This window comes from Panthera leo, chromosome B4, assembly GCF_018350215.1.
Source record: "Panthera leo isolate Ple1 chromosome B4, P.leo_Ple1_pat1.1, whole genome shotgun sequence".
Taxonomy (NCBI): Eukaryota; Metazoa; Chordata; class Mammalia; order Carnivora; family Felidae; genus Panthera; species Panthera leo.
Genome location: NC_056685.1, coordinates 61853847 through 61861309, shown reverse-complemented (window position 1 = coordinate 61861309; position 7463 = coordinate 61853847). Strand labels below are relative to the sequence as shown.

At 41.3% G+C, this 7463-nt stretch overlaps 1 pseudogene; it reads left to right on the top strand.

Annotated features, from left to right (window-relative positions):
* The first annotated feature begins 423 nt into the window (after positions 1 to 423).
* On the top strand, positions 424 to 1332 carry LOC122225604 (annotated as a pseudogene).
* Positions 1333 to 7463: the final 6131 nt, after the last annotated feature.

The window sequence follows — 7463 nt, the reverse complement described above, 5'->3', positions numbered from 1 at the left end:
AGAATGCCCTCACTGACCACTGAAATCTTGCTCATTGGTCAGCGCCATTTAAAAATACTCCCTTCATTGTTCATCCCTTTCGGCATACATAGTTTGGAGTTTCTCTCTGTGGCACTAACCATATCCTACCTGGTATGGTGTATGGAGGATATAGTGTTACAGCCTTATTAAATCATAAGGTCCTTTTTCAATGAGATTGACAAGTAGTCATCTCTCCAGTACCTTCTATGACAACTCTCTTCCATGACATGATAGGCATTTCATTGTTAACTTATTTGTTTAATTTTTACTCTGTTTTACTTTATTTGTGAACAAATGTAGAATAAATTGCGGAGCAAATGAGTACAAGCAGCCCAGAGTACCGGAGTCCCTGCCGGTTCCTGCCGCAGTTCTGCGGTTGCCTGCCTCCTCTTTCCTTTCGACATGACAGATGCCACTGTGTCCTTTGCCAAGGACTTCCTGCTGGGTGGAGTGACTGTGGCCGTCTCCAAGACCAGGGTAGCGCCCACTGAGTGGGTCAAGCTGCTGCTGCAGGTGCAGCATCTCAGCATTGCAAATCCCCATAGATAAGCAATACAAGGGCACTATGGACTGTGTGGTTCATATCTCCAAGGAGCAGGGAGTCCCGTCCTCCTGGCAGGGTAACCTGGCCAATATATATCATCACATACTTCCCCAACCAGGTTCTCAACTTCACCTTCAAAGATAAACACAAGCAGATCTTCGTGGGTGGTGTGGACAAGAGAACCCAGTTTTGGCACTTCTTTGCCCGGAATCCGGCATCAGGTTCCTTTGCCCAGAATCTGGTAGCTGGGGCCCCATCCTTGTTTTGTGTATCCTCTTGATTTTGCCCTTACCTGCCTAGCAGCTGATGTGGGCAAAGCTGGAGCTGAAAGGGAACCCCGGGGCCTGGGTGACTGCTTGGTTAAGATATACAAATCTGATGGGATTAAGGGCTACCAAGGCTTTAATGTGTCTGTGCAGGCCACTATCATCTACTGAGCTGTTACTTCGGTGTCTATGACACTGCAAAGGAATGCCACCAGATCCCTAGGCTACTTACATCTTTATCAGATGTATGATCCCATAATCTGTCACAACGGTTGCTGTGTTGACTTCCTTCCCATTTGACACTCTTTGTGGCTAAATGATGATGCAGTCAGGATGCCAAGGAACTGACCTCATGTACACAGGCGTGCTTGACTGCCAGAGGAAGATTGCTCTTGATAAAGGAGCCAAAGCTTTTTCAAAGGGGCATGGTCCAATGTTCTCAGAGGCATGGGTGGTACTTCTGTGCTTGTCTTGTATGATGAAATCAAGGAGTTCACATAAATTATTTCTTGGTTTCCCCCCTGTGAAAGCCATGTTGTATTATATAACATAGCTTGAGCATTCTTGACAGACTGTTGACTCTTTATCAATGGCAACTATTTACTGGATGAAAATGGGAGTAAATCTGTGCCTTGAAAAATCACTGACCTGAACAAATTTCCCAAATCATCTGGAGTACCATCACCAAGTAGTATGTGTATGTTTCTTGATGAACAGCTCACTTTTGACACTTTGAGCTGTTGCTGTTGTTCTATTTTAGAGATATCATTGAAAATAGTAAATGAAGGACTATATTCTCTGGAATAGATAGTAAACAAGAATTCTGAGCATTTGGCACTAAAATGTGATGGCCAGTAATTTACTTAGATACTTTCTCAGAGTACTAAATTGCTAACTGTTGTATGTTGCAATGACCAGTTCCTGTTGGTTTGTTTTAGCAGCTCTTCATTAGGTAATGGTCAGTAGTTAAACTGGATTCTTCTCTCTTCATCAAGAGAGTGGATGACTTCATAAAACTGCAGTGTTTCTGTATATTATTAATAGCATCTCATTTTTTCCCCGTGTACTCATTTGCTCCAGGCAAGATTGATAATTTTGCCTGTTCTTCAACTTAAAACAGATTCACACTAAATGAAAGAGACTTTTTGTCAAAATGTGAGAGATAACATTGATCAGAGAACTACTGGCGGTTCTGGACCAGGATGTATCACTCCTGGGTCCTGCTGTCTAAAGATGTTGCCAATATAATAAATCAAGACAGTCTTATCAAATCATTGTGAACAAAACATCACTGGAAGAATATTAATTTTTTTTTTTAAAAGTCTAATACAAATACATGGTAATTTCAATTTCCTTCACTTAGGACCTGTCTATCCTGACACTTGAAACATTTCAAGTGACAGGCTTTGTATTTAAAAAAATAGATTCCTTTTTTATCATGATGCTGATGCGATTTTTTTCACCCACAGAATCTAGGAATTCCATGAATTTCAGGAGCAGAAACAGTCCCAGGCCAGGAATAAAGTAATTGTTAGACTTTCTACCAGAGTCCAAAATGGTTCTTGAATTAAAGGGATGCTAGATCTAACCAAAATAAAGGAGAATTTCCATCTAACAGTTTCAGAGGTGTTGTGGGGCTTCTAATTTATCCCTCTGCCACTGTCAGTGCTCCTAAGACTGTGTGTGAAACCCCAAGGAGAGGCCTGGAAAAAGTCAAATTAAGGGGGAGACAGTTTCAATCACTTCAGGAATTCAAAATGAAATTGAATGCTGCCAGCCCCACCTCCACCCCACAGATGAGGATCATCCAATTACAAAATTTCCATCCAATCTTTTTTTCAAAATCCTCGCCTACAAATTTTGTTTTCCCTTTCTTCTTCTTGTTCAGGCTTGGATTCCCTTCAGATCTGTGATGCTGTCTTTATTTCACAAAATCAGGATTCCTTACCTTCTGAAGACTGATTTACTGATTTGAGAATGATCCTTCTTTTGCCAGGGTGTCAATAAATTGTCCAAGACTGTGTTCCTGAAATAGCTGAAATCATTTTCAGGCCAAACTCTGTAGACATTACATTTTATTATCCTAGAAAGAACCACAAGACATTAGTCACTGCTAGCTGCATTCCTATGCCATGAAAGACTTTTCTTACTTCTGTTTCTATATTTGTGAAAGTGCCCCAGTTTTCTCAACATTATTTAGGACAACAAGTCGTCACACTCCTATACTATTGTCCATTCTGTGCCATAAAGACTCTGATAAGCTCAGTGGACATTTCGGAAGGGCCTGGTTCTGAGTCATATGAGGCTTTGTGTGTTCTTTACCTCTTGTTTGTGGTCAGTGACCAGGACAAAATGTCTCAGTTCTTCAGTCTTAGAGGCATGTGAGTCTGGGAATCCACCAGCAAGGTTCCTTGGCTCAATCTTCTTCAGGTGATCATTTCTGTGAACAATCTCCTTCTGTTTCATTATGGTGTTCTTGGAAGCCCCTCAGCAAGAAGCCTATAGTAAAAAGAAAGTATACCTCCTTACCTAAAATGAAGAAGCTATACTAGTATTTGCCTTTTATATTCTGCCTTTTCACATTTGCATTTATACTGTGAGCATTTTTAATATCCTTATGTATTTTTAAAATGTGAGTTGAATAGTGTGTAATATTTTCAAATATGACTATTCAACAACTTATGTGCCAATTTATTTAAATTTTGGCATTTAGGTTTATTCTAGTTTTTTTTCATTTTTTATTATACTATTAAAGCTTTTTTAATTAATTTTTTTAAAAAAGGCAATATACACTTTAAAAAAAACCTTTTTTTTAATGTTTATTTACTTTTTAGAGAGATAGTGTGAGCAGGGGAGGGGCAGAGAAAGATGGAGACACATAATCCAAAGCAGGCTCCAGGCTTTGAGCTTTCAGCACAGAGCCTGACATGGGGCTCAAACTCACAAACTGCAAGATCATGAACTGAGCTGAAGTCATATGTTTAACTGACTGAGCCAACTAGGTGCCCCTAGTATTTTTTTTTTCATTTTTAAACACAAAATTATAAGAAATGTCTTATTTTTTTTCATGTCTATTTATTTTTGAGAGAGAGAGAGAGAGAGAGAGAGAGAGAGAGAGAGAAGGAGAGGGAGAGAGAGAATGTGAATGGGGAAGGGGAAGAGAGAGGGAGACACAGAATCCAAAGCAGGCTCCATGTTCTGAGCTGTCAGCATAGAGCTCGATGCAGGGTTTGAACTCACAAACTGTAAGATCATGACCTGAGCCAAAGCTGAATGCTTAACTGAGCCACCCAGGTGCCCCTAACTTTTTTTTCATTTTTGAACACAAAGTTATACTAAGTATCTTATTCTTAATGATTTTTTTGGTTTGTTTATTTTGAGGCTTATCTTGGGTTTGTATATCAAAATGCTAACATAGGTTCTTGAATTTTCTCTTTATCTCATCTTAAATTTCTCCTGAGGCTCTATGGGAGTACAATTGAAAATAAAATAGAAGCAGGAGCTTCTGGCTTTCTAACTAGAGGTTTATTGGTTTCAGAAGAGAGGCTGTGAGGGGCTGACTCTCAGGGCTGGCTCGTTTGGCAGAGGAAAGAGTCCCTCTGGGCAGTAGGACAGGCCTGAGCTTCTCTGGCTTCATGGAGACAGCTGAGAAGATAGTAGGTGCTCCTCATTTTGAACCCAGAGGTATAAACTGCCCTGAATCTGCTTTTTTTTAAAAAGTTTTTAATGTTTATTTATTTTCGAGAGACAGAGAGAGAGACAGTGTGCAAGCAAGGGACGGGCAGAGAGTAAGGGAGACACAGAAACTGAAGCAGGCTCTAGGCTCTGAGCTGTCAGCACAGAGCCTGATGTGGGACTTGAACCCACGAACCATGAGATCATGACCTAAGCTGAAGTCAGACACTTAACCAACTGAGCCAACCAGGTGCCCCCTGCTTTGTTTTAAAATGGATTAAAACCATGGGTCATACAATTGGATGTATTTGTGATCTGGGAAGTGAAAGCCAGTGTAGACACTTGGTCTTAGCTTTGGCACCCTGCCCTGGGTGGAATGGTTTTCTACCCTTTTGATCTGCCAGACTATGCCACCTCTTTTCTTGGTACTTCAGTCCTCTGAAACTTCCACTTATTTAGATGGTTATTACTTGGTGCTACAAGTGAATTCTCCTTTCTGTGCCATCTCACCCTTTATATATCTGGCACCCTGGGCCACTGTCCCTCTGATCTCAGCCCTCACTGTGATGATAGTTTGGCACAACCGTTGAGTCACCTTTCTCTGAAAACTTCCTATCTCAAAGTGCACTATGCATCAGTTTCTGTTTGAGGGCTTTCTCCAGCCCTGCAGGGGTCTGTAAGACCCTGCTGGGCCCATGCACAAGCTCAGTCCAGAAATTCAGGGTAGTTAATATTTGTCAACAAACGTTGGCTGAGAGCTAGGATCTAAGGACTACAACCACCTATTCTTTGTACCAGTGACAATTCTAGGACATCTAGATTGCATGTCCTTGACACCCTCATTACCCACTGAAGAGACTTTAATAATGCTCCTCTTTCCTTGTCTCTCTCCTCCTACCTCATTCTTATGTCCTGGGATCATGTCCCAAATGAACAATCCTCACCCAAGTCCCTGTCTCAGCCTCTGCTTTCAGGAAGTCCAAACTAAGAAAACTGGCACAGAAGTGGTTCTTAAAAGCCACTTCTCAGAATTGGATCATAGAGCTGGCTCACTCATCAGTCAGGAACAGTACAGATGGCATTGTCAGTGGTAAGTGCGCAGGTAACCTCTAGGCTGCTCATAACCGCTGACAAGTTATAGCATTACAATTACTAAGATGTTCCTCTGTGTTAAATTCAGAGAAGGCACCGATACAAGTAAAAGTGATGGTGTACAGGGGGTGGCTTGCTGCCAACTTAGGCTAAATCTGATTCATTGCCTAGTTTGCTACATAAAGTTTTATTGAAGTACAGCCATGCACATTCATTGATGCAATGTTTATGGCTGTTTTCATGCTATGACAGCTGAGTTTAGTAGTTGCAACAGAGAACATAGGGCTCACAAGCCCTAAAATATTCACTATCTGGCCCCTTACAGAAAAAGTTGGCTGACTCCTAGTGTGTAGCATGGGTTAGTCTCTGTCAGACCGGATTGCATGCTTGTCCCCAGAGTTGACTGTAGAATAGTATCTGATCCTCAACTAAAGTTACAGTTGACTAACTGAGATGAATTATATCTTGCAACCATGAGTCTGTGAGTTGTATGGGGACAGAATGTGATTACTTGTCAGCATTGTATAGTAATAATAATTGGGCTCATCAATTATGACTTTTTAACTGGTTTCAGTGGGACCTGGGGGTTTTCAATGTTTGAGGCTGGTCACATGGCTGGAATGTGTTTACATAAACAATTCACTGAAGAAGACACCATGAGCATAAATTAGTGCTATTGGTGTCAGAAGTAGAATGGCTAAAATTATCCCTTACTCACTTTGTATGGAGAAGTGGCTAAGACTGTTTTCGGGGAAAAAGAGTGAAGATGATGTTATGGATTGAATGCTTGTGTTCCCCCAAATTCACATATTGAAACTTTAACTTCCATTGTGATTGTATTTGGAGGTGAGACCTTTAGGAAGTAATTAGGTTTAAATGAGATCTTGAGAGTAGGGTCCTCAAGATGGGACTAGTGTCCTTATAAGAAAAGGAAGAGAGCTTATAAGAGCTTATAAGAAAGCTTATAAGAGAGCTTATAAGAAAAGCAAGCAAGCCAGAGCTTGCTCCTACAGTCTCTCCCTCCACTCACAAACACACACACAATGAGGAAAGGCCAGGTGAACACACAGTAAGAAGGCGACCCCCTCTAAGCCACCAAAGTGTGCTCTTAGCAGACACTGGATCTGCTGCATCTTGATCTTGGAATTTCCAGTCTTCTGAACTGTGAGAAATAAAATTCTGTTGTTTAAGCTGCCCAGTGTGGTGCTTTGTTCTAGCAGCATGAACAGAGTGACACAGATAAGAAGAGACGAAAATGAATTTTTTATGCCTGAAATGGTTACTAAGTCATCCTTGGTTTGTGAAGTCGTAAAAACTTTGTGCTTTGTGATTGGGGAAAACCTAATGGTACTTAGAGATGATAGATATGGAGCCTAGGGGGACACAAAAAAATGAACCAAGAAGGATATGTAGATTGACAGCAAAGGGTGAATTTTGTTATTTGCTTCATTGTTTCCAGACAAGAGATAACCAAGATTATTTTTGTTTATTACTATTATTTTTTGTGCTTGGCCCGCAAGTGAAGCTCCAACCAAGGGAATTTGAGCAGATAGGATTTTAGAGACAAAAGCTACTCTTGTTTGACTGCTAATCACAAAACACATGATAAACACGGGAAATGCTACAGAACAAGAGAGCATGGAAACTAGAGGCTATACAGTTAAGAAAATGAGCCACTTTGGGGTGCCTGGGTCGTTTAGTTGGTTGAGCATCCGACTCCTGATTGCGGCTCAGGTCGTGGTCTTGCAGTTCATGAGTTCGAGCCCCACGTTGGGCTCTGCACTGATGGTGCAGAACCTGCTTGGGATTCTCCCCCTCTCCCTCTCTCTCTGCTCCTCCCCTGCTCAAGCTTTCTCTCTCTCTCT